The sequence below is a fragment of the Lonchura striata genome, chromosome 15, assembly GCF_050655825.1.
Source record: "Lonchura striata isolate lonStrDom1 chromosome 15, ASM5065582v1, whole genome shotgun sequence".
Lineage (NCBI taxonomy): Eukaryota > Metazoa > Chordata > Aves > Passeriformes > Estrildidae > Lonchura > Lonchura striata.
In genome coordinates, this window is record NC_140717.1 from 14,720,247 (window position 1) to 14,747,839 (window position 27,593).

A 27,593-nucleotide genomic window follows, 5' to 3' on the forward strand; every position below is an offset into this window, starting at 1 on the left:
AGTTTTCCTACAGCAACCTGCATACTTCAATGCCTGCATACTTCAATAAAGTCCTGACAATCCATTGTTTAGACTCATCTTTTCTGGTTAGCTCTATTTTTTCTGGAGCTTTTAATGTCCTTTAATAATGAATTGTTTCTCTGACAGTCCCCAAGTTGAGGTCTGGATAATTTGTCTTCGGGGCTGGCAGAGCTGAGAGAAGCCTGCCCAGCGTGGTAAGTACCAAGGAGCACCGGTTCCAGTGGGACTCCCACCAGAGCCAGCCACAGTACATGAACTCCTCTCCTACTGGGCCTCCAGGTAGCCTCCCTCACCCCCTAAACACTCAGCATCACTTCAGCTACTAATGGCAGTCCTTAAAAGCAATACCTAAGAAGAGCCTCCTCTTTAAATCATTTTCAAACAAAGAGCACACAGCCAAGTACCTTCCAGCAGGAGCTCAGCTCCCAAGGACACTTTTGCCTCACACCTGCAGGACACAAGCCCTTGGTAGAGCATGGCTGCCTCTGGCAGGCAGGTGACACTTTCTCTGTCAGACTTTGCAAAAACTCCTCATGGAGAGGCATACTGCACATCCAAATCAAGCTGCATTTGTATTTCTTCATGTTCTCCTTGTATGTGGAGTGTAATCATGCACACAAGGAAGCTCCTGCCCTACCTGGGTTAGGAGAGCACCTTCAGCTTTGCACTAGAATTACCCAGGAGAGGTGAGTCAAGGGGCCCCTCCTAAGAGGTCAAATTCAGGTAAATGAGCCCCATCTGTGCTGCTTTAGGGCAACAGAGCACCAAAGGCCCCCAGGTGTTAGAAACAAACCACCTACTTTGCCTTTGCTTGGGCTTTATAGTGAGAGGGTGACCTGGCTGCAGAAAGAAGATAAAACCCAAGGTGCAATTTGCATCTGTAGGGAGGGATTTGGGTTGCAGCAGGGAGATCTGGGAGATCAACAGCCCTGGGGATAGCTCTGCATGAATCTTACACCAGCATTTTTGTTTGCAGGCCTGTTCATTGCAATGTTTTAGTAGGATAAACCCCAAACTACCATCCCTCCATGTAAATAAAGGGATTTGTCGTAAAGCTAACAGATCCTGCTCTGAAGTAGTTCCCCAGAATATGATGTGACAATGAGGTGCCTAAGAAAATAACTTTCCCACTGCCTGGGAAAAGCCATTCCTAGGATGGTAACTTTCCAGCTGTGACCAATATGGGCTTCCAGAGAGAGCAGGGGCCTGAAAGACTCTGAGTATGGTCTGCACAAGGAGAACAAAGGCACAAATAAAACTGAGGTATTTGTAAAAGGTCTGTGTCTTACCCCCAATTATCAGCTTAAAGGTAAGTTCTTGGAATGGTTACAGCCAACCAGTTGCTCTGTGGGAATCTCACACGCATCTGGCAGACAAGGAGCTGTAAACTGATGCTTGCAGCCTGTGCCCACCCAGGAGATCATCCTGAGAGGTCCATGGTGCAGCCCCACAAACTCTTCAGGTGCTATTCTCTGGCTGCCCCAGGGCTGCAAAAGGTGACTGACATTTTTTGTTCCAATGTTTTTACAGTTTACAGTGCCCAAAAGGTTGAAGCAGAGAAACATGAGCCTGTGGCCTCCAAAACCCTGGGGCTCCACCAGAGTTCTGCAGTTCATTTACACTGAGTCAGGATTTGCTGCCAGGTTTGAACCCCCACTGCCTCCCTCTGCTACCCTTCTGGACACATAGATTTCTCCTACAATTTCCCCCATCCTTTCCCATGGGCTCGTGAGAACAAAGAAGCTCATGTTTGACAATTACTCCACGCAGAATCATTAGGTGTGATCATAACAGTGATGGAAACCATTTACCTCATGGGTCAGTCCCACTTTCCTGGCCCAGCCTGCCACCTCCCTCTCTTGCTGACTGTGGCAAGTTGGGCAGAAAGCATCTGACAGTTTTTAAGAGCTGTATTCTCACAAAACCAAAGTTATGATGGACAGAGAGCAAGCACGCTCATTTCATGAAGAAATACAGTGACAGCTCTTCCCCCCTTGTGTCACTTCACGCACCCCAGGGCAATTGCAACAGCACTGAACATGGATTCATCCATCCAGGGGAAAACAAGGCTTCCTTCAAAGCCTCTTTTATTTACCCCAGTCAGCTGTGTCGAGTGTATCGATTCAATCAGCTATTTCCTTAACCATAAAACCAGATGTGCGCCGTCACGGCCCATCTACGGGGACTGAATCCGTGCCATTTAGAAATGCAGAATAAAAATAAAAAAAATCCCAAGAAAGCTGAGATATGCTAATGTTTGGAGCTCTCAGTTTCCTAGGTAAATTGCTTTCTTTTGAGTAATATTTATTTTTGTTACCTCCAAAGAAATGCTGTTTTAGCCGCATTTCTTGGAAACAGTGTTGAGATCTAATGGGTTGTTACTGATGTGAATTCTCAGGGTGGAGAATAGAGGGAATGTAGTATTATCTTTGCTTCTGGGTATCAGCAACTTCTGCAAGCAGTGTGGTGCAGTGCATGCCATTCCTTGCTAAGGCAATTAATTACCTTGGTCCCGAATGAGAACTGTTCAGCTTAAAAAAAAAACAACATTGGGGTCCTTTGGACTTAGTTTAGCCCTGGACATCTGGGTAGATGTGTGAATTAGGAAGGCCACGTTGCTCAGTTTTCCTCTGTTTCTTCTCAGGCCACGTTCTGTTGTTTTTCTCTGTACTTCTCACAGACACTACAGCTGAGGCAGGTCACTGCAGCAGTTCCTCCTTGCAAAGAGTCACCCAGGAAATGTGGTTTGGCTTTGTTCTGCTTTGTCCACTGGGTACCAGGTCTCCAGGTCAACTATTTCCCAAGTGAGCCTACGGAGTAGAGGAGTGTGAGGAGTTATCCACCTGCTGGGTCTTTCCTTCACCCCAAAGGATGCTGCAGGTGATGCAGGTGGGCTGCACACAGCCACATCCCACAGCCTGCAGATCCTGCCCTTGCTGGGGTGGAGACAGGCTGAGCAAACATCTGCACATGGGAGGCCATAGCCCAGCTGAGCCTGCAGCTACAGAGAGGAGCCTTTGTGCAGAAATGGGCTGGGATTTGTTGGCTGGAGGGTTCTTTCAGCAATGCAGCTGTAATATGCTACATGCCAGATTGTAGACATTCCTGGGGCAGCTTTCCAGAACGTGAATAAACTCAGGATCTATGTACAAACCCAGCACACAGTGTGGGCTCTGCGAGACCTGGAGGTAGCATGGCAGCCTGAAGGGATTTCTTCAAGCCCAGATGTCCCCTGCAGTTCCAGGATCCACATGTGCTGATCAGTTCTTGCTCTGTACTGGAGAAATTATCTCAGAATGTCATACCTCCCCAATGCACAAAGACTCATTCTCATTGCACTGTCCCTTGGCTGCCTGTGCAACACAACACAGCTCTGAAACACCACAAATATGAGCAGGGGGTTAATGGGAACATGAGACAGGGCTGTGCTACTCAGGGAAGCCTGCAGAGGCTGCAGAGTGTCTGAGCTGGTCCATCCTGGGGTCCCAGTCACAAGGGTAGGAGTCACAAATGATTCACTGCATAGGGAAGTTGTTATTTTAGAAAAGGAATGATTCAAATTCAGGAATTCCTGAATAGCATTCAGGCAAGCCACATCTTAATGCCTACCTAAACAGCATCTGTCCTGTGACATCTAGTATTGCCTGGGAAAAAACCAGAGGGGAAATATGGCAGCAGAGACAACAAACACTTAAGAAAGACAAAGTGTAAATGCATCTCCAACAGCTGAGTCCTCTCAGTCACTAGGGAAATGTGCCTGCCCCGTAGATGTGGTTTCCTCTGGTGCAAGACCCCCTCAAAAGAGTCAGTGGGGTCTTTCTGTTCATACAATCATAATGCCTTTGTGTAATTGAGCACCACTAATTAAAACCAAAAGGAAGGGAATATTTTGCGAAAATGTCTTGCTATTTTTCCCCCCTTTAATAGAGTTTTCTGACATCTGAAGAGTGGAGCTCTGTGTGGGCATGGGCACACACATAAATGAATCTAGAGATGGTTTGTGCCCCTGTCATAACTGTAATAGATGCAGAGAGAAATAAGTCAAGAGGAACAACAAACTCTGGAAAGTCAAATGTTGGGTTTGAAAATAGGAGAATGTCACATGTACTGTTCTGCTCCTGACCCGTACCTTACACTGTAATGTTTTGTGTGTTGTTCTTTGGTTTCCCCAGAGAAGACAGAAACCAGACCTCAAAACATTCACAATGAATTTTCAAATCAATAACATGTGAGACTTTGTCTAAAAGGTAAAGTTGTTGTAAAAATCAATGTCAGAGAGAGCGCTTTGCCAATTCAATTATACTTGTTCCTCTCAAACTGACACAAAAAAAAAAAAAAAAAGAAAAAAAAAGAAAGGAAAAAAAAAAGATGTGGCTTTATTTCAAGCCTAATAAATATTCTTTGGACTAACATCCCAATTTTGCAAATATTCTCAGGGCTTCTTATGCCAGCTCCCCTCAAGGGGTCATAATTAACTCTAAATAGGGTTACCTTGTTTCAGAATCAGTCTAATGTCAAGCAGTGTTTCTGCTTGTGTCCACAATTTTAAAATAATGTTGTATCCATTAAAGAGCATGAAGGCTTCTCAGAAATGGGAACCATACGTCAAAATTTAAACACAAATAAGTGTGATTAGACATGGCAGCTGTCGAGAAAATATTCAGCTATTTCACTGAGTTTTGGGCAAAATGTGAATGATTGTACCTATTCCAGTAAGTGCAGAACCAGAAAGGCTCCCACTTCTAAAGGCAAATTTCATTTTAAGATTGACCCCGTAGCAAAAGAAAACAGCAAGATAAAAGTATAAACAGCTGTGCCTTCTGCTGGCTTTGCTGGAGACTTCAAGGAGTTTGAGAGTCACTCTCAAAGACATGCAGCACACAGCACCCAGCCAAACTGAATCCAGGCCACCCTGGGAAGGGCAAAATCCCACGGCACAGAATGTCCAGGTGTCCAGGTAAAATGTTTGTCCAGTCCTTGTCAAGCCTATCAATAATCTTCCCCCAGCTGAAAGAAAATGACTGGGAAGTAAATGCCAACACCAGTAATTCAGGTGCAAACCCAAACTCTGAATCACCCTCTCTTTTCTCATATGAGAGAAATATCCTCTAAATATACACCAAATACAAAATCTGTTACAGAAACACCCTGGAAATCTGTACTTGGTTATCTTGAAACGAAAGCACGCCAGGAATTTGGGTAAGTTTTTTGCTTACAGACTATCATTATTGGCACTTGATCAGATGCAGATAAGTTAGGTTTCCAGCTTGGGAAGAGACTAATGCAAAAAGAATTGGAATAGATTAATTTCACATGTTCCATTTCAGGACAGGTAGGGTTTTTTTTAACCATTGAAGAAACATTAATATAAATCTGTCTATAGCAGCACTATAATTTATAAGAAAGTTCTAAAGCTTCCAGTCAGTGAGTTTTTGCAATAATTAGAAATTAGGTGTTTATTCAATAAAGTATGAAGTAAATAAGATTCAAAAGCTGTTGAGCATTTATTACTGTTTCTACAAATACTTGATTATATGCCTTGTTTGTCCCTCAACAGGCAAAGAATGGATTTCAGTGGTTTCCAGAGGAGAGTATGAACAGCACAGGAGCATGTTTTGAAAGGATGTGGCTATTTGGAGTAATGTGAGAGCTTCTGAAGGAAAAACAGCTTTGCTTTTGGAACAGATGTCAGAACACACTGCAGGCCATAACAATTGCTACTGGCACAGCTAATCACACACCACTATGCATTTCTTCTCCAGATCTTCAGCTCAACTTAGACAGCATAGAAAGAACATCAGGGCAAATGGAGAATGAAAAAAACCTGCAGGGAATGGTCAGATATGCAAAGTGAGGGGCTTGCCAAGATAAATCAGGGAAGAGGGTGTGTGGCAGCAGTCGGTGTTTGATAGGGGTGTGTGCCAGGTCTCCTAACTCACAAATATCTCATAGAGGAGTTTGGGACCACCACTGCAAGCCTTCTGTCAGGGGAAAAAAGATCCTGGAAAAGAGAGTATTGCAAAAAATAAAACCAACCCAGAATCTAAGAACCAACCCACCTCTGATTGTTTCTCCCTGGAGGAATCACTTCAGGGAAATCCACAATTCATTACTGCTGCCCTACAAACTCTGGCAGAGCTCCTTCCCAGGTTGAAACTACCACGTTAATACTCTTTTCACTGGGATACTGTAGACAACTGGTGTTGGTGAAAAAATCTGGAATCTGCAAAAGAACATTTCTAGGAAATGGAATTATATCGCCAGGATTTATGATGAAAACCTCAGTAGACAGAGAGCACTGCAGGACACAACCCTCAAAACATTCCCACCAAGCCTTTTTTTCTTCAAAGACCCATGCTTATGCTGTAGAACCAATAAAACACTTTTAAAATACTGCATGATCAATAAATAAAGCAATTGTTGAAGTCCAGATCAATAGATCAGCTGGAAACACTAAAAAGAAATAAAATCACAGTATTTTTAAATTATTACCTCTTCTGTTGAAAAAGTACCATATCTGGTTCTTTACTTAAAATGTTGCTAGACAAGAAGGAAGAGATATTAAAACCCTTTCAGACATTAAAGTATTAAAACAGTTTAGTTTTGTTAGGGAAGAAATGCACAATAGGAAGAGAATATCCTTGTAGTATCTTCTCACAAATTAACTGGCAGCTCTAAAGCAGTTGCCTTCCAAAAGCCTGGACTGATGTTACATCTGATCTCATGAAAATAGCCATAAAGTCTGACTTACCAAGATGACTCTGCTGGCTTTAAGCCTCAATGAATAACATAACCCTAAAAATAGAGCTCGAGTCTATAAAAATCAAAACAAAGTTTGATGTAGAGACAGTTTTGCAAGCAAAAATGAAAATATTGAATTCTCCATTAGGAAAACACATATAATAGACCAGCTTGGGGAAAATCTGTTGAGCACCATGAACTTTGTGGAGATCAGTATGAAAGGCAAAGCTTTTTGAAGAACAGAATCTCATTTTTATTGATTGTTGGAAAACTGAAGTGTTTCTTCCACAAGGTGATGAAAAATCCTTTTGGGACCTGGCTGTGGATACTGGGATTCATGGACTCTTGTGACTTGTTTTAACTGAGCTGCTCCTGCATGGTGGGGATATTTCTATCCTCAGATATCCCTGCAAGCCAGATTATGCTGCTTTTTCTATTTACAGATGGGGAATAAAGACAGACAAGAGTCAAGGGCCAGATTTCTGACTGCACTTGTTTATGGAAATTAAAGGATTTCTTGAAGCACAGCTCAAACATGCCTAGACAGGGCTTGATTTCCTTCCAGCCCACTCCAGTGGGAGGCTCCAAAATAGCATAAAATACAACACCTGAACATTATGATGAAAGGTTAGAACCATCTGTTGCAGAACCTGCTGGCTACTGTGATCCCAATGGCTTTCCTGTGCTCATCCTCACTGTGAGAGTCCAGAATTCAGGCTGGCCTTGAGTCTGTGACTGGTGCAGCTTCTAAAATGCAACAGTGAGGATGCCATCAACATCTGCTCCAATCTGCTCAGTTGTCAACAACCACACCACATGGGAAGGTGTCTTGAATGCCTAACAAATGGTTTCCATGAAGTTTTTTTTAGCTGTTCATGTGAATGCTGAAGAGGACTGAATAGATACAGGAGTTTCTGCCAAAGAACTCTGCCTCTACTCTTTATGAAGCTCGATGAAACTTTTAGACATTCTCTTTATGACTTCTGAACTTCTTTAAAAGCAGGACAAACCCAGTGCCCCTCTCCTGGCAGTAACAATTCTCTGTGCCCTTAAGAGAGATTGTCCAGAGGTGCAATTACTTAGGGCAAATCTGAACTTTTCATTAGCAGTGCATTTCTCTCTTAGTTTACATTGGAGCAGACTTGGGATAAGTCCAGGAGCTTCTTCAGTTATCCCATGGTGTTGTCTTAGATATAAACTTAGGAGGTGCAGAGCATCCACAGCAGATCCCTGAGTGAGGCTGCAAGCTCCCAGCAGATGTAGGGCGGGGGGAAATTTGGGTGTACATTCTGCCAACAAAGTGAGCAGCCTTTAAACATACAAAGTTTCAAATATAATTAAAAGTCCAGGTAGCCTCTAAGGCAGAAGAGAATAATCTGTGTCTGTGAAGTCCCTTCCTTTCCAGCGGCTGTGCTGGCTGCTGAGGCCCAGCCAGAATGAAGGATGCTTTGCATGACTTTCAGTGTTTACTCCCACAGGAAGCACAGTATCCTGTCTGGCTCTTGGTATGCTCACCACCTGACTCCGGCATGCTCCAGACAGCGAAGCCTTTTTACCCAACTGGAATGTGCTGCAGTTCAAATACCAGAATAAAATAAGCAAGAAGGGCTGCTCTGCTGACTGGGAGGTCAGGGCACTGTTTGCTTAAGGGTTAGCATTGAATTGGGCTCTTTCTGTCAAGGGCAGACAGAGGGGCACAGCACCCTGTGGCTGTGCCTGTTGAGACTCACAACGGGACTCCCAGGGAGCTGTGATCCTGCACACTGCAGCCTTTGGCCATCTGGGAGGGTGGCTCCTAAAAAATAAGGCCAGGTCCAGATTACCAGAGGGAGTTAGGATCTGCCTTACTCTGTAAGGCAAGGGATGGTGAGTAGGTCTCCAAAAATGGTCTTCCAAGAGACATTTCTGTGACTGGGTGTTGTAACATCATCAGTACCAAAGAACAATTCCCCCAGCCTTGCACTTGGTACTGATGCATATGGCAGCACACAGTGCTTGGGTTCACCATTCACAGGATATGGATAGACTGGAAAAGGTCCAGGCAAGAGCCATGAATTGAATTAAAAGGTTACAAAATAAGTTTCAAGCAGAAGGATCCAGTACTGCAATTTCTTCTTGTTACAGAGTGATCTTATATTCTGTTGAAGCAGAAATGCAGGGAACAAAACTGACCAAAGACTTTTCATTCTGGCAGACAAAATGTAGGTTTGGAGGCTGGGGGTTGAAGTGAGAATTTAGAGTAGCAATAAAGTGAACATTTCTAATAAATGGAACAATTTACTAAGGTAGCAATCAACTCCTCACTACTGGCAACCTTTAACGCAGACTGGACTCTTTTCTCAAACACATATTCAGTTCAAAGGACATTAATTTCAATCTGATTTTTATTACTACAGCCTGTATTATATGGAGGATCAGACTGATGCACTCATGGATTCCTGCTGCATGTTTCTAGAATACTATTAATCATCTTAGAAGTGTGGGAAACCTCTGATGCCCCTTTGTACAGATATTAATTGAGATATTTGTTCCTAGTTCTGCCCAACTGCCCCAAAATTTACTGCCTGATCACAAGTAGTGCCTCCCAAGGAGATGGCTCATTGCTGAAGCCATGCAATTTTTCCTTCTTACCTCAACTTGCATTCTTTAAGTTGAATAAACTTAGGGAAAGTTCACAGGAACATATGATCTGTAATTTCATACAATAACTAGCTGTAAACTCTCTGTGTTGATTCAGAAACCAAGAAACCCCCAAGATACATTTCTAAAAAACCAATTAAATACTCTGAACAGCACACAAATGTACACTCTCAGGTTGCACATAACACAAAACTAGCCCAGCATTTTCTTCCTAATAAGCATAGCAATGTAAACACAACTACAGACTATTGTTTTCTAATTAGAAGAATGTACCATGAGATGTTTACAGGCCCCTATGGAAATGTACAGACATTTAGTTTCCTAGCAAATGAAGGAAATGGAAAAGCCTCTCAGCTGGGACACTCATAATTAGGTTGGCAAAGGGAAAAATAAAAGGTCTAGAAGCAAAGAGAGGCAACAGTCCCATGCTGACCCAGGAAAGGCTAAGACAGTGCCAAGGAGAGGTACATAAAGGTGAATTTCCCAATGTTTTAATCTGAATATTAGCTTATCGTAACAGTGTGTGTGAGCAGTGAATTTGGGCTGCCTGTTGGAAGGACTCGGTGGGAATGCTGACACATGGAAGCTGCTGTGTGGCCTTGTCTCTGTGGGACATGTTCTTGATGTTGATGCTTGGCAGGGTCTGGAACTTCTCTCCTTCAGGGCAGGATGTTGGTGCATTTATGGGAAACAGATCCAGTGTGCTCCAGTGCGAGGCAGCAGCTCCTGTTTGTGCAGAAAACAGCGAGAGAGGCCCGTTTGACATGTGGAGGTTAGACCAAAGGAATGTGCCACAGCACCTGCAAAATGGGTTTCCTGATGGCTGAGTAGCAAAACGCTTTGGCCACGTGGATTTCCAAGGCTCCACCGTTCATGACTGTGGCCTGGGGCTCCAAAAGCAGAACCTCCAAGAGTCTCAGCACAGCTGTGTCTGAGAACTTGTCCACCACAATCCTCCAACCCTGCCTTTGCTGTGAGCCATGGAAAGCAAGTTCCTACTCTTCTGGCTTTTGTGCTTCAATAAATAAAAAACTTGAAAAAGACAATTTTTATTGCCATCAGGGCTGCCTCCAAAATAGAAATTTTGCAGTTTTGATTCTGTTGGTGTCACAAGGAAACTGTCCCCTTATGCACACAGCAAGCAGTTCTGCTTCCAAATTCTCACAACTTTATGCTGATGTTGGCTGCATCCTCTGGGAAAGTGAAAATAACAAAGCCTGGTGCAAAGAAACAATATGTTTTCCTTGGGGTAAAATGGTCAAATAAATGTGGGAAAAGGTATCACACACTTGCTTGTGAAAGAAACGAGTTTCTCAGGCGTCCTCCCCCATTGTGGTGTTGGTTACCACAGAAGAAACATTTTCCATCTCAACTCCTACCCATAGTTACATCAGACAAAGCTATGGCCAGGCTGTGCTCTCTTCATACAACATTCCTTCTCCCTGGAAAAGCAGGAGGAAACCTGTCTGTGCTGCAAGAGTCAATCCCACAGCACCTCTGCAAGCATTTCCTGGCCTCCTGGCTTCCCCTCCCATGCTCCTACAGCTCAAGGGTTTTACCTCATACTGCCTGGGTTTGGAAAGAGAGTGTAAAGTTGCTTTGATATAAAGATTACTCTAATTTATAGAAGCTCTTAATACCATGTTACACAGCTTAACACGTACATGAATCATGGATATAATTTGAAGAGAATTTGGTTTTAATCTGAACCCTTGAATTTTACGTATGGGAAAAAGCCAATCAATTTCAGATTGTTTATTTATGATGGGGTGGTGGAAACGTAGGTGAAAGTAACTCCGTAATAATCACCCAGCTCTGCTTTTGGCCAAACAACTTCTACACCTAGCAAATTGTGTTTGCAGTATTTTAAATCCCTTTTAATCCCACTTTTATCCCATAGATACTTCAGATCAGCAGTTTTCAAGCCTCATGAAGTTTATTTTCCAGTGAAAACATAATGCTTTAAAGTGCAAATTTTAACTTGCAGATAATATCTTTCTTACCCCTCTTGACCCTCAGCAACAGCACATCACCCTCTATGGTTGTGCAGAGCACAGGGATACAGTCCCTGCCCAGAAAAACAGCTGTATTTGTGTCACTCGGCCCCAGGATTTCTGCACAACTAGAAATTTTGCCTGGCTTTAACACACAGAAATAAAAGGTGTGGTGGAGCAGGGGGAAGGGATGTTTGCAATGGCTCAAATCTACAAAGATAGTTTCCAGCTGCATTTCACATATGATTTGGGGTTTGGATGAAGTTTTAACAGAATTTCTCCATGAATTATGCAAGAGGCTGCTGGAACGCTGCAAGTACACAGAGGCACAAAGAGATTTTTTTGAAGCAGCTCTCAGACAACTCACTGCCATCTGACACACGAACCAAATCAAAACCCGCTCCCAAAAGGCAGAGAGTCTGAGACTGGGGAGGGAAAGGGAGGAGAGGAGCGCAGTGCTGCGGGTGCCGGGGTGGGACACGGGGTGGGTGACCTGCTGCAGTGCAGCACTAGATGGTGCTGTATTTTAGAAAGAACGCTGCCTCGTGGGTGCCTTTATGTTGGATGCAGGCTCAAAGATGCGGCAAACACACACAGGCTCTTTTGAGAAATGCTGCTGCTCTTTTCAAGGAAAGTATGGCTTTTCCTTTCTGTCTGTTTATAGCACAGGAGTTAATAGAGACTATGAATTTGTAACTGGGGAGTTGCCAGTTAGACTCTCCAAGTGCTGCTCTTTCGTTTGGGTGTGTGATGGGAACTTCAGAGCGCTGTAGAAGTGTCAGGAACAACTCTGTGTCTGTGTTTACCATTCCCTGACTTAGCCTCTTGCTCCTGGTTTAGGCTGGGGGCAGTCTCCAGAAGCCCAGCAGCAGAAGTGCACACCCTCACCAGAAGCTCAGAGAATTCAGTTCTGCCAGCAAATCTCTGGTTGCACAGGAGCACTGTCACCCTGGGAATGTGGGTGGCACTGAGCATGTGGCTGGTGCCAGGAAAGTCTTCAGTGGTGTTTTAGAGAAGCATCCACCCTTGGGTTGTCAGGCTGTACACGAAGAGCTGGGGCCCTGTGCCACCCCACTGGTGTCACTTACTGCAGTAGAGCTCTTCAGAGGTAACAGGGAAGAAACCACAAGCACCCAGGTGAGGTGGAGGAAAGCAACTTTTAAATTAGTGGCCTAAAAAGTCTCCTGAAGAAGGAGACGGGTGGCCTCCGGGGTTTACTCCTGCTGTTTCTCACTGCACTTGTGCTGTCTGTGGTGCATTTCTGAAGATGCTGGGCACACATTCAGAGCTGGCCCATTACCCTCACTCCCAGAGACTCCAGCAGGCAGAGCAGGTGCTCAGCAGTTGGCTGGATCCAGCCTGGGCTGCAATGGGCAAAGCCTTGTATCAGCTCTCCCTGGGGCAGGAAGGGCTCAGAGACACCTGCTTATTCCAGTTGGCCATCCAAGGAAGCAGGCACTCTCTCTTCCCTCCTGCTTTGCTTCCAGGCGCAAGTGAGTTTGGTTTCCTGGCCACAAACAGGGCAGCCTGAGCCAGGAAAGGGTAATTAATGTCAGAAAAGATCAGGGACGCAGCACAGCACAGCTCACTTGGCAGGAGCACAAAGCAGGGAGGGGGAGAGATGTCTTTTGGAGAGCCTGCAAGAGGCCAAAGCAGCCAAATGAGCTCTGCAGTGGCTGGGCCAGGTTGTTCACATGGCAGCCAGTCCCTTCAAGGGGTCATTTAACTTCCTCTATGGGGCATCAGCAGTCCAGACAGGTTTTTTGTAGGGAAGGATGAGGCAAACGGGTTTGCCTCTCCTCATAAGGTGTGGATGAAAGGACAAGGCAGCTTCAAAGGAAATCTGAGCCTGTATGGAAGTCTGTAGGATGGAGGTTGGCACAACCAGCATGTCTGCAGGGATGCTCAGTGGCTGAGTGAGAACAGGCCCATTCCTGGCTGTGTGCTGAGCCTGTCCCATCACACAGCATGGCAAGGTTTAGCTTGGCAGCAGAGGTGGTGTCTGGCTGCCAGAGCCTTGGAGGGAAGTCAGGAGCCAAGGAAGCACTGTTCCAATGGGCTAATGAACTCATGCTCAGGAGTTTTGGCTTTGCCAGGAGTCAGCAGTTAACCTGAGAAGGGAGATCTGTGATCACTGCTTCATAGTCTGCACAGACCCACCATTTTCAGGTGAAAGGATAGGGTCTCCTGCCTCAGGTAAAACCCAGATGTTGTGGGATGTGCTGTGCTCCCAACACCAAAGCAAGTATGGTACTAAGTTAAATTAAGAAGCCAAAATGCGTCCTAGTGCTGTGGGAATTAGAACTCTACAGCACACTCCAGTGCTCTCAGCAGGAGTTGCCTCCTCTTATCCCCAAGTCCCTCTGGCATCTATAATATGACAAAGGATGCCAATCCCAAGGACTATGTATAGACTGAAGCAGGGATAAGCAGAAAGAAAGAGGACACTGTCTGCAGCAGACAGCAGGGCAATAGAGTGTGTCATGTCTTACCTGAGGATGCTATTTTGAGAGCTCAAGACAGGATGAAGGAAGTAGAGTTATTAAACTCACTGGGAAAAGGCTTGGAAGTGGTTGGCACCTGTCCCAGACTGGAGAGAGAGAGAGAGGCTCTGCAGACAGCCCAGGAAAACCAAAACATGCCTTCCCTTTCGTAAGGAAGAGCAGCCAAACTGGGGCTCAGCCTTGGCTCGGAGTCCACCTGCAAATTGTCTGCCACAGTCTGCTCTCACTGCCGAGGGTCGCGTGGGCAGGAGGAGCTGCCGGTCAGAACTTATGGCCAAATTCTTACGCCAAATTCTTAAACCTCTCCCTATCCTGTTCACAGCTAATTCTGACAGGAAATACGAATCAGAGCCCTAAATTCTCCAGTCCTTGTTCTCCTCTTCCTCATCTGTGGAACAGGCAAACTGAGGCACACTGTGCCACAGCCTCGCTCTCTCTCATCCCAGAATCTGCTACCCTACTTCACCCAGCTCTCAGAATTTTGCTCATTCAAGTTGTCTCCTTAGAGTTTCCCTATATCAGACATTATATTTTCACATGGAATTTACTGTATTTCAGCACATTCTCTCTAGCAAAGGCAGGACTGTTTTCTGAGTGCGATTAATTCTGTGGCAAGGGGAGCAGATTCACAGAAATTCTCAAAAGAAAATCCATCATGGGGAGGCACTGGAGGCTTCTCCCACTGCAGATTACTGTGGGGAGAAAGGTTTAAGTCAGCTACTGCAAGCTTCAGTGCTGCAAGAAACTACCCCTGATGCTGCAATAGAACTATAAGAGAGGCTGGTTGTGGCTGGGACTGCCACACAGGAGGACTTGATGTCTCCCTGGATTATCCCCTTAGAAATCCAGGCTCATGCTGGATGTGGCTGCCAGCACAGTGACTCTTAGCTCTCTCATTAGGAGAGCCTGATGGCTAGGGGATACTTTTAAGCAGAATAGAGATGTAAAAATCCTGCTTTCAATTAATTGCATCACCAGGGAACTGGAGGGCAATTTAGATTAAACTGCTGAGGCTCTTTCAATCACTTCCCAGGGGAAGATCCAGCAGGAGGTGAAGGATTCAACCAGAAATTACAAATAGGGAAGTGAGTGAAATGTGGGGGAGAGTTATTCTTCTACAATTCTGGTTTCATACTGATCCAGACTCCAGCACTGCCAGCAGTGGGGAGATGTGGGGAGTCTGAGGCAGCTGACACAAAACCTGTCATGCACAGTGAGTGCAGAGAGATCTGCAGCTTGCTGGGACAGAGGCTGTATGGCCCAGGCTGACCTGCCTGGGGATCCCTCAGCAGTGCCCTGCTACCCTCACATACCCAGTTTGTGTGTGGCCCAGTTTCTGACTCCTCATAAAGTAGCCTCTGTTCTAGAGGATCCAACTTCTCACTCTCTCCATGGGCAAAGCCAGGATTTTTTTGGGTTCGTGCCTGATACTGTCTATGGGATCTGCCTTGCTGCTCCTTCTTGAGTTAGAAAGTATGCACTACTGGCAGCAAGCAGCACAGCCTCCTCTCCCCACATAATGCCAAAGGCTCATTTATTCTCTCCAAGTTCAAATAAAGCTCTACTGTACGGGCTGTTTTTTGTTTTACAGCTACTGATTAGATGGGATTGCTTCAGCTGCCTCACAGCTCCAGGCTGGCAGGGCATCACTCAGCTCCTGTGCATCACAGGGCCTGGCTAGCTCTGGGAAACATCTCTCACTCCCACCTGTATGCCCAGCAAATCAAATCAAGTGATTCTCTGGCTCCTCAATTGTAAATCAACCTAGAAATTGGAAGTGAGGCTGGAGTTCCCAGCTCAAGTTCCCCCAGGTACAGTGTAGGTACCTGGCTGTGGATATGATACAAAAGCTTTTTTTGGCAGAAAGGTAGAGTTTGATGATTCACGGGATGGCTCTAGAAGGGTCTTCAGGCCTTAAAGCAGCCATCCTGTGCAGATGAACAGAGACAAAAGAAAAAAAGAGAAGACACTTTATGAAGCAAAACTAGTTTTTTAGTGGTATATAATTTAAACAAGTGGTTCAGTCCAGACTATACCCTGAGCAACAGCTAGGAGCAACTAGAACAAATCTGAGTTCAATTTACTAAAACAACACCCTCCCCACACCCCCCCCCAAAGTAGCTGGAAATCCTCTGTATCTGCATTTTAGTTGTGTCATTTCTTTGCTTTTAAAAGTCAATGAATGCCAGATGTCCCTGATTTTGGTTTCCAGCAAACAGGTATCTTGCCCAAACCATCTCTTTTAAATTAAGCACAATTTGCTGCTAAGTTGGTTTTGTAAAAGTGAGAAGGGGCAGGGGGGAAGGGACATGAAAAACCCAAGAACTGCCAGCATTATCATGTGCAAAATGAGTCTGAAGGAAATTGGGGACATGCAGCTGTCAAGGCAAACAGCAACAGATTGAGGCCATGGCATGAAGCAGCATGGAGCTCTAATGAGCAGGAAGAGCAAAGCCAGAGCCACAATTTTATCCTGTGTTGATATTCTACAAGAAAAATGATCACAGAGAACATTTATTGCCCCCCTAACAAGATCAAGCTTAATAACAAAGCTACACATGTTATTTACTACAATGTTTGCCTATTGCATAAGCAGCAGTGCCTGTTGCCTGGATCCTTGCTGCCTGCTGAGGTCTTTTCTCTCAGGCTGGCTGTTTCCCAGAGAGGTGGATCTGGAAAACCCTGGATGAGTGTGTGAGAAAGAATCAGATGCTGGGGGATGGTGCTCTTACGTGGACTGCACCAGGCACAAGTTTATCCAACATGGGCAGACACGTTAAACAAACCCCAGACTGCTGTGCTGCTCCTTCCTTTGCCCTCAGGTCTCATTCCCTGTGACACACAGGTCTGTAGTTGGCACAAGGAGCTTATCCCAAAGTCAGTTTTAACTTGGAGCGACCATCTAGTATGGCCCCAAAGAATTAATGTCCACAGGGCCTTCTGCATGGAAACCAAATGTCATCTATATAAATAGCAAGTCTGGATAGAAGAAGTGCTTATAATGCAGAGAAATTGAGGATATACTGGGGAGAATGCAGAAAACTCTGAGGTGCACAAAGAATGGCAGAGGTGACAGCATAACAAGATTCCAGATCTGCAGGGGAGCAGCACTATGAACTGTCAGCTCAGACAGAAGAGACACACGAATGAGCAGGCACTGCTCCTGTACTTAGAGCATTCCTGCCTCCAGCCCTTGAAGCAGCAGCATGTGCTCATTATATGAGTTTCCCAAAGTGCTCCACCCTGGCACAAGGACACTCGGGGAAGGCAGGACCCCTTTAGCAGTGTAACCACCTAAATGGGTTGGCAGTTCTTGCTCTGGAGAGCCCTCTCAGATGGGCTGGTTTGTACCTGCTCATTCACACCAGCAACACTTCAGCTTAGGCCCCTTTAGAACAAGTGTGCAGTTAGCCAATTCTCTCCCACCCTTCTTCCATGCCAAGGAGTTTCTTCTGATTTTGGCTACTTCTCCATTCCAAAAATTAAAAAAAAAGGAAAAGAAGGGAAAATGAATGTATGCCCTAATATATAATTTTAATAAGACACAGAGGATCTGCCTTTATCACATCAACTAGAATATGCCCGGGGGTCCAGATGGGGTAACTGGCCCTGCCACAGCAAAAGCAGAGGTTCCAAAAAATCCCCCAAACACAGCACAATAGGGAAGGAAGATACATCTTCATCTGTCATGCACTGTTTTACAGTTACACCCTGTGGGTGCACAAGATTAATTGTCTGGGTATGTTTGCCACATGTGAAAGCATCCCAGGAGCAGTCGAACAGGAACATGAAACTATTGTATTTTTATACTTTTATAATTTCCTACCTTTCCTTTTTACCTCTGAAAGACATGAAAAACCTGCAAGGAAACAAGCTGGAGGATACAAGGACAAAAGGAAGGACATTTATGGGCCAATTAACAGAAGAGGCCTCAGCAAACTGAAAAGTAGGAGATCCAGCAGGTAATGGCAAGAAAGAAAAAAAAATAAAGGGGAATTTCTTCAGCTTGGAAAAGGAATGTCTAGGTTATTTCATTGTGTTGTTTCGGGTCATGCCAATGACTTCCAACACTGCTGATGCAATGCAGAAGGATGCAGGAGGAAATTAATTTCTGATATGCCATTTACCTACAAAAGACTTGGAGTAACAAACAAGCTGTCAGTAGCCATTTCAAAGGGAAAAAGTATTTGCATGGCCTTTGTGATGGTCGAGCTCCTGAGCTTCTCCTGAACCACACTGTTAATGTATTTCCAGTGTTGGAGCTGCCAGGAAAAGGTGGATGGGTAATGCCACACAGACCCAGCTGGTGCTCGCTGCCCTTGTTATCAGCTGGCTCAGGTTTCAGTGTTAACTCTGTGCCTGAAGAAAGCCATATGCAATACAGCAGGGCTAACATCTGCCTGGGAGGTCTTGGAAACAAATGGACTCATCTCATCCTTCAATATCTCTGTTGTACCAGCAGGTCTAGCTGCTATGGAGTTCAACAAGATAGATTCCCAGAGCTGTCAGAGCCCCTTAATTCCAGGGTTCAGGCATGACTCTGGGATTCTCAGCCTGCTAAGGCAATGTGATTCCCATCCAAAATACTCCCCAGTATTTCAAGGTACACCTGCTGCCATGCAGCAACAGCTGGTGCTGACTTACAGATAACTGTTCTTGTAGTGATGAGGTTAAAGCCTGTAAAACTCAATGTACAGCAGGGATTGCTGTGTCCCTTCTCCCAGACAGTGGCTGACAGAAATACTTCTGCTCTCACCTGCGACAGAGTTCATTAACTCACAGTGCACCTGAAATTCCACCAAAATATATAGCCACACACACACAGATATATATATAAGTATATACAATTTCCACAGAAATACAGTCACATCAGGACTTTTACCCACATCATCCCTGCCCAGGAAGAAGATCTGCAGGAAAAATATTGACAACATGTGTTGCTGCTTGGCAGAAATGAGGTAGAACCACCCCCATTTTCAGGCTCTAAATGAAAAATCTCCCCATTTGCAGAGACTAAATAAGCACAATTGGTCTTTCATGCAGGAGTCCTCCCCATAAACTTTCTCCCAGGTCACCACCACAAGTCAAGAGTAAATGAGACATGCTGGTTTCCTCCAAAATGAGTGAAAAAACAGGGAACAGGCATGACAGAAAGAATTTGTTAAATACCATTTTAAAAAGTCTGTTCTACTCCTCACTGACCCATGTGTAACTCTCTTACAGCTAGCTGGGACATATGCATGAAAATGAGGAAAAGTTTTGGCATGTGGGCTTTGAAAAAAACCCTGAGAAAACTCCAGCCTACTAGCACTGTTTTTTAAAAATCCATCATGTTTTCTCTGGGGCAGTAAATTACATTATCTTAACAGATAAAAGGATGGAAACACTCAGACCCCCCAAGGTAACCTCCCTTTCAGGGGTGGAACTGTTCAAAAAAGTTTTCATTACAAAACTCTTTTGCTTCAGTCCAAGCCTGATGTCCTGGACACTTTCTCTCTACTGTTCCTTAGCTATTTTTACTTCTTTTTACCTCTCCAGCAAGCAGAGCTGCAGAACTGTGAGTGTACCAGCCACAGCATCTCCATTTCAAATGGTTTGGCTCTCCTTTCCACAACTTTATTTCCTGACTCTTTTTCCAGCCTGCAGCTTGCTGAGCAGAGGATTAGGATAAACTGAATCAAGCAGAAAAAGGTTTTTTCCTGGATGGCCTGCAAATACTACCTTTCCTCTCGGAGCTCAGGTACCCAGCAGGTCCCTGTTCCTGCCTTGCTCTGGATACACAGAAAACTCCCTAAATTATGTGCATGTGCTCAAAGGGATTGTTTTGAAATCAAACCTTCTGAAGTGTGTCTTGAGCCTAGCTCAACTTTGGACACACTGTTGAAATTTGGATTTAATTAATTCCACTTGAGTTTTGAAATGGTGCGATACATTTTTCAGAAGTTTTTTTTCTCCCCATTTCCTGGATCAGAGCCTCAACCACATTCATGGAAACACTGAAAGGAAAAAAAATCCCTAGCAATAATTCACCAAGTGGGAACTGAAAACATTTGCTGAAGAAGGAACCTCTTGGTCTTTGGATGCTGGGAATAGTTCAATCTCTCCTCCCAATTCCCTAAGGCTCAAGTGGCCCTTTTTCCGGCAGAGCTGTGGTTATTTGAGCAAGTTGCCCTGGGGACAAGTGCATGTTACTTGTAGGATTTGGGCTGGAAAGATCAAGCACATGGATTTGTAGGCAAGAAGGGCTTTGTGTTTTAATAACTGCCAACAGCCCCACAGAGGAGACCAAGCTTGCAGGATGAAAAGTCCTCCTTGGCAGAATTTAACTCAAAGCATGCAGGGAGCAAGAGACAACTTCGTCAGCATCATCTCTTTTAACACTGCCTCATCTTGCATGCAACGAATTTACCAATCCTGGAGCCACAGAACCTCCAGCTTGTGCTTCTCTCCTACACTGCTGACTTTTGGAGATGTTTCGTGGTGTACCATGTGCCCAATGAACAGAATCCCATCTGCATCACAGAGGCCTGGAAGGAGGATTAAGAAAAAGGGAGATCTCAACAGGGAAACTACAAAATCTCTATCATTCTGCATTTCTCTGCAACTCAGTGAACTGAATCTCTCAAAACTCCCAATGCCCTCTGGCCACAGTGGATGTAGAGGAGTCCATCTTCACTCAGCCCCAGCCCCATCTCTCTCAGGGCAAGGGAAGTTCTCCTCATTCCCAGACATGGCCAGCACATCCTCGAGGGCTGCAAGAGTAAGTGGTTCCATTTCCTGATGTTCAGCTATGCCAGTAGCACACAGCAACCACTGCCAAATTTCTCCCTGATGAACACTGGACACAGTCAGAACCTGAACTTCCTAGACTCTGCTCATGTTTTTTCCAAAAACCAAACCCCAATTCTATTTACAAACAGAGGAAGAGATGGAATGTGTATAAATCTGTCAGAAATTAGGTATTGATTAGCAATGAGCATCTTTGCAAGTGATCTGCCAGGTAAAAATGGGTGACTGAAATGAATCTGAAATAGGACTTAAATTCTGAATACTGGCCTGACTACAAGGAGAGCAGATTTTGAACTAATTGCTCCCTTCTTGAAAAGTACTCAGAGCAGCAGAAAGTGTTAATGTGTGGTCATCACCCAGCTTCCATTATTTAAGCTGCTAGCAGGTAAAAACAACTGCCAACCTGCATGGAAAAAAACAACCATCTATTTCCCATCTGTTATATTTTCTCAAATCCATTCCACATAAATCTGAATACACACGAGACAAAGTATATACACCATTGGCTTCAATTCCACTTCAAAAATATACAGCACAACCAAAGACAAACCACAATCCCACAACTGAGCACACATATCAGGACACATGCTCTATGCAGCCATACTTTCCTTTACAGCTACAAATAAGTAACGTCACCAGTTCTGTACACCTGTGTTTAGTGATTGCTGACTGGGTCTCACTCCAAGATTCTCGTCACCTTTAATGACTGCTGACCCTTAAAAACCAGCAAAACCCAGGCTGGATTTGGTCCAAATTTCCAGGACTGCAGACCAGTAGTGCCCAGTCTATAGGCAATGGTGTCTGTAGATTTTAGCCCTCTGAGTGACACTTTGTGATGCAGACAGGAGACAGAAGTGGAACCTGACACCTCTCTTGGATGGCCACCGTCTCCCTCCAATCCCTGCTAACCCAGGTATTGGGTAGTGAAGGAGGGAGTTTCTTCTTAAGCAATGGAAACCAAGAGTTTAAGATGAAGAGAGTCAGCTTAAACTTCAGTGAATTACCAGGGGATAGGTAGAAACTTAATTTTTTTTTTTCCATCAGTAAAATGATTGTCCATTGACAGATAAAATATTTAGGTGAAAACCAGCACCTCAAAATGTAAGTGGAAGACAAATTACCTCATTATGATCAACTGGAAATAGGAAAAATCCAGTTTGGTTTGAAATAACTAACTCAACAGTTAAACAAAGTGAAAAAAAAACCCCAAAATTAAAATGGAAATGAGTTGAGGCTTTTGCTTGAACCAAGATGCCTCTTAAATGTCTTGGCATGAACAGTAACTTTCCCAAATCTCTTTACGCTGTTTATTTCTAAATACCGGATGTCTGGTTTGCTTGGAGCATGTGTGTGTGTGTGTGAAGAATTTGCCTGACTTGTCTGTCCCAATGTCACAATCATAACACAGACTTCAAGAACTCCTGGCACAGGGAGAAAACACAGAAAGCAGACAAAGGGTAGAAGAAAGCATTATATTATATTTGGAACTGCTTTTCCACTAATATGCACTAGGGCTCTCCTCCACAGCAATTTGGAGAGTCTTAAGTTTGGCTGTGGTGGTGTCACCTGGCACAGAATGGCAGGAGGGAGCCAGCACAGACCATACAAGTGAAAACTCAGTTTGGCTCCTTGGAGAAGCCAGTGGTTTTGCATACACCCAGTTGGGTTTCTTCAGAAACCGTTCCTGTATTTCTGGGGAGAGGCTTTGCAATGCAGAATAAAATCTTGTCCTGCTCTGTGGATTCTCACAAAGGGTTTGCCCAGCACAGTCCCCAGCACAGCCCAGCCCATGGGAGCCAACACTGTAGAGCCATGTGACATCACAAGGGTTGTTATTCCATCCTGCTCCTTTCCGTACCCTGACAGGAGAAGCTGTGCTAATTATTGGTAATCAACTGCAGACCTTGTTTACAAGGATCTAATCTTCCGCTTCACAGCCAAACCACTGCACCTAAGCTCAGCTAAAGATGCTGGTCATCCACCATCAACAAGGCAAGAGTTGGGAACACCAAGTCTCTGTCTTCTTCTACATTTAAGAGAAAAGCAGTGTTCCTGCTGCTGGGCTGCTGCCAGAGCTATTTCCTTCAAGTGAACCTACCGTGGACAGCAGACCTGTGCAGTCAAGAATTTAACAAGCCAAAATGTCTCCCATGATATTTGGGCTACTAAAGACAGCCAGCCCAGCCCAGCAGGTTTCCTCCAGCAGCTTGCTAAGCTGTCAGCCACGGATGCCCCTTGCTGTCTCCACACACAGGCTGGCAGCACAAAGGGCTAGGCACGCTCCTGGACTTAACAAACCACAGAAAGCCCAAATCAGCATGACAGCAGACACAAACAAGAATGTAATTAGTGCTGGATTATAAATCTTGGGCTAGGTACCTGGAAACACTTGCATCGTGAGAGAAAGCAACAGCCTTGCTCATGGCATTTGGGCTTAATTTAGGTCACGATTACAGACAGGGTGCTCTGAGCTGGCAGGGGTCAGATGGCAAATCAAAAACAGGCTCGTATTTGTCTTGCCTCCTGCTGCTAGCCTCACCTTTCCAGCCCCACAGCCCAGACAGAGGCAAGCACTGTTCTCCCCTGGCCAGCTGGTGAGCAGCAAGTGTGGTGCAATTCATGCTTACTCTGCTTGCACTGCGTCTGTCCATGGAACAGGAGAAAAGACAACATTCTTGGGTTTTTTTGCTCTAAAGAACATTTTAAAATCAAGAAAGTAGAGATGTCCAAACCCAGCAAGGGGAGCGTGCAGGTCAGCTTCTGTGTGGGGAATCTGAGTTGAAGACAGGCCCTGCACAGCCTTCTGATCAGAGAACCCAGAGACAGACTTTTAAAAAGATCTCAGGGCAGCTCTGCAGCTCCATCTCACAGCCCAGAATGTTTCTTGTCAGACAGGGTGACAACCAGAGCATGGCAGATCCAAGACCTTTTCAGGCTTTCAGGCACATGCCAGTGAGCAGGATCTAGCAGTGAATTTAGAAACTCCCTGCCATCCCTGGAACCACAGTTGGATCTACAGCCACCACAGTGCAGGCATGTCTGTCTGAGCAGCCTCCCAGCCTTGACAGAGAGAGGAAGGAGCCGTGACTCACTCAAAAACGGAGGGGAGGTGCCAGACTCCAGACACTGACATCCCACCACTGGATCCTGCCATCTCTCCTGAAACGTTTCAGGGCTGGTTTTCATTCTTGCTTGAGTGGGATCGAGAAGCCAGGGTCTGACCAATCCAGGAGGCAATCCTGTGAACAGAGTGTGGAAGGGACTTTAACAGGAACATTAATAAATGAACTGCCTTTTCAAAGGGCCAGACGGTGTTTGAAGTGTTAATGGTTGAAGGCTACTGTATGATTTAAAAACTTGCTGGTGTGGACACTGGCTGGCTTTGTTTGAGGTCGTTTGCATTTCAGGCCCACCAACTCTTATTCATCTCCAGAGAGGCAAATTTAGCTGTCACTTGAACTGAACCCTGACTGACACTTCATGCTGATTTTCTCAGGAGTTTGGTGGCTGGACAGTCAGTCCTGGCAGGAAAGCAATACAAAACTAGCTGCAAAGGTTCAGATCTGATCTAAAATCCCTCCGAGTCCCTGCAAAACATTCCTCTGATATCAGTAGGTTTTGGATGGGGGCCATCACAAACAAGACATCTGCTAAAGTACATCACAGTTATTTCTATACAGGAGAGCAAAACAGGTTTCTGAGGGAAAACTAGCAGCTGGAGAGGGAAGTGGGAGTCTGGTCCTGCAGCAACAGCTTGTGCCTCAATGAATGCCATGTTAGCCAAGGAAGAACAATAGTCTCAGCTTTCTTATCCTGGCCTCTTGGGCACATTTGGGCTTCTGCCAATATGCCTGGAGATTCTTAAATGCACAGAGCAATCAGGCTCCAGTTTCTCCTACCAGTTTGCTGATATCCTACTACTTGTAGCATTTTACTATTTAACCCCTCACGATTGTGAATAGGGCTGTGAAGTACAAGAAGCAGTACATCAGAAATCAGGCAGCCCAGGTTTTTCTCTGGCAAAGCAAGGCAAAGAAAAGTTATTCAACCCAGCTCTTTGAAGTTCAAAATAACTTCCAAAGAATAGGCAGCTTGAAATAAAAAATTCCCACTTGAGAGACAGAAGACTATTACTACAACAAAAGCTATCTTGGGGCAGAGTGGGTCAAGCACAGCCACCTCAAAGCTCTTCCCCTGCCAGAGTGCAGTGTCAGATGCTTAAGGAAGGCCTTGCCAGAGGAATCTGTGCATCCTTTCAGCAATTAACAATTGGGCATCAAAGCTTTTTGTGCCCACAGGCTGGAGGACAGGATTTGTTCCTTAGTGCTATTCTCTCTGGTTCCATTCCCCATGGCTCTCTACTCAGACAGCATGAAAAAGATGCTTCCTCAACCTGGTTACATCAGCACTCATGTGCCACGGTCAATTATTTCTCCATCAAATAGGTCCTAATTAAGGACAGCCACTTACGTAAGTGCTCGAGCCTGGCAAGGTAGGAGGCCCCCATTGTCTCAGTGCTCTCAGAGCAATGTGGGGCTCAAGGGGAATCACACACGAGAGATTACAAGGGGAAAGCACAAACTGCCAGGCAGGAGCCAAGCACACAATCCACCAAACATGGTCACTGCTGAGACCCACATGTGTGAGAGCACATCTTTCAGGGTACCCTGGCTTGCAAAGAAACAAAGTTTAATCTGGATGAGCCCATGACAATGCTGAGGCTGCAATCCAGTGCGCCACAAAGGATTAGATTAAAAATACCCCTCTTCCAAAAGATGGAGGAGAACAACTCCACAGGTGGTTCATTTGGACAGCCATTTTGCACCTGCAGTCACTTTCCCCCTAGATCAGTCTGGGTTAGGGAGTGACCATATGGGTCATAGTGCTCAGGCCAGCAGGTGGGAGATTGCTGGGATCTCCCCATTTCATTTAGCACAGATGATGACAACCTGACTACAGCCTTGGATCTTCTTATAGAGAGAACTCTAGGCAGCTTGTGAAAAATAGACTTATGACATTAAATACCAGATGGTTTTTGGAAAGATGACACAGTTGGGAGAACAGCCCACTGATTAGTTTTCAGCAGCATACGACCATACACTCTTCCTGTCTGCAGCCACTCAGACCCTGTGGCAGCAGGAAAATGCAGATTAAAGTATCATTTTTTAGCTATTAAAAAGCTGACAAGCCTCAGTTTTTATCTGCTAGCATTTTCTCAATAACAAATTCAGGATAACCATAAATTTTATTCGCCTAATAATTATTAGTGTGCAGATCACTTACTGGGTATTTAAAGCCCAGGTGCTTTGCTGTGGGCATGTAAAGGACACTCAGGTTTCTGAGAGAATCTTTGTGCTGTAATGGCTTGGAAACCCCCTCTAAAATATACAGAAAAGGTACTATTTTAGCCAATCTAGAAATGCACTAAAAGTACACAAATAATCCAGTTACAGGAAGGAACAGGGCAGATGCCAAGCCTTTCAGAGGAACAGGAGGAAAGCAGAGATAAATGTAACTTATGTGCTTTAAAAATAAATCAATACAGACAATCTTTGTTTTACTGTTTTTCCCCCAACCTGCTAAAATATGCTATTAGCTCATTTACAGATCAAGAATTAATGGTTTATGGGCAAATTTCTTCTTGTTTGCTTCTCTTCACTCCTAAAGGTTGAAGTTAATGGAAAAGCTACTAAGAGGTTTCTAGTTCGGTGTGCCTTCTAAAGTTACAAGAATTTCAGTAAAATCAAAATGTTTTCTGAGAACTTTTCAATCCCCTCCAGCCCCTGTCAGCTCCCCACACCTCCCAAACAAATCTGTGAAAAATTATATTCATGGTAAAATTTCCATTTGGATAAAGAACATTTCATTAAGGAACAGAATGAGACACTGAATACAAAGTTCAGATCAATTTTAGTAGAAACTTTGGCTACATATGTTTTCCCAAATTGCTTTTCTTCATCTAATCTCTTATTATTTTTCTGCATTTTATTCTCAATGGAAAAAGATATTCTGATAAAAAGGATTTGGAGGTTTCCAGGTTGAACCATACAGAGGTTTTGTATCTCCTGGGTGCTTCACAGGCCAGGACTCTGTTTGCTTCAAATATGCACTACATTTATTCCAAATAAACTCCATAAATCAATCTGTGTAATAGAAACCAGAAAAGTTTATGCAAAACAAATACAGAAGGTCATAAATACTGCATTTAATATGTCATTTTTGTGGCTGGTATATTTCTAGGGTATGTTTTTACTGTTTGTGGGCTAAGTTTTTCAGAAACATGAAAATCTTCCCTCCCTTCCATTCTCTATAGGTTTATCCCAAAGAAATAACGAGCTGAACTCTATAAACCAGCATTTATTAAATCCAAATGGGCACTTCATCTTACAGTAGCTTTCAATATAATCTATTTGATCTTTCAAAGTAGTTGGAAAATTATTTCAAGGGGAACTTTCATAGAACAAATTAACTTGAAAGAAGAGAACATTTTATACCCCAAAGAGGGAGGAAAGCAATTTCCTCAGTTTTCCCCTTTCTGGATTCCCCTCAGCCCAACTGCAGATGCACAGATTTGGAGAGACAATCTGGGGCTGCTGTTGCCTGATCTTGGCAGGGATGCCAGAAGCTCAGGGAAAGCAGAGGCACAGACTCGTGGGGCCATAAGGCTACAACCATGACAAGTTCTTCTTTGGGGAAGCTCCAGATTGCAGAGGAGACAAGAAGGAGCAGACTCATGCAAACTAAAAATAGTTTGCTCAAGCTGCAATTAAAAATCCACCTCTTAAAAGTTACCCTCTGTATTTTTAGAGGGACTTTATTTCCTGCCTGCTACAGCTCTACAAACTGCTTGTTAAGTCAGTAGATAAAAATAGCACTGGGGCCATAACCTGCTCAGCAGATCCAG

The 27,593-nt window shown here is 44.6% G+C and overlaps 1 protein-coding gene across 1 annotated transcript in view; it reads right to left on the bottom strand.

The window, feature by feature from the left end:
• Window positions 1–27,593, bottom strand: part of LOC144247222 (uncharacterized) — a 109,394-nt gene that overhangs the window by 42,295 nt on the left and 39,506 nt on the right. Inside the window, exons 5-6 of the mRNA XM_085593382.1 lie at window positions 23,782–23,928; window positions 659–20,427 (exon numbers count right to left, since the gene is read on the bottom strand). The gene's annotated coding sequence lies outside the window, so the exon portion shown is untranslated. The remainder of the gene's footprint in view (window positions 1–658; window positions 20,428–23,781; window positions 23,929–27,593) is intronic.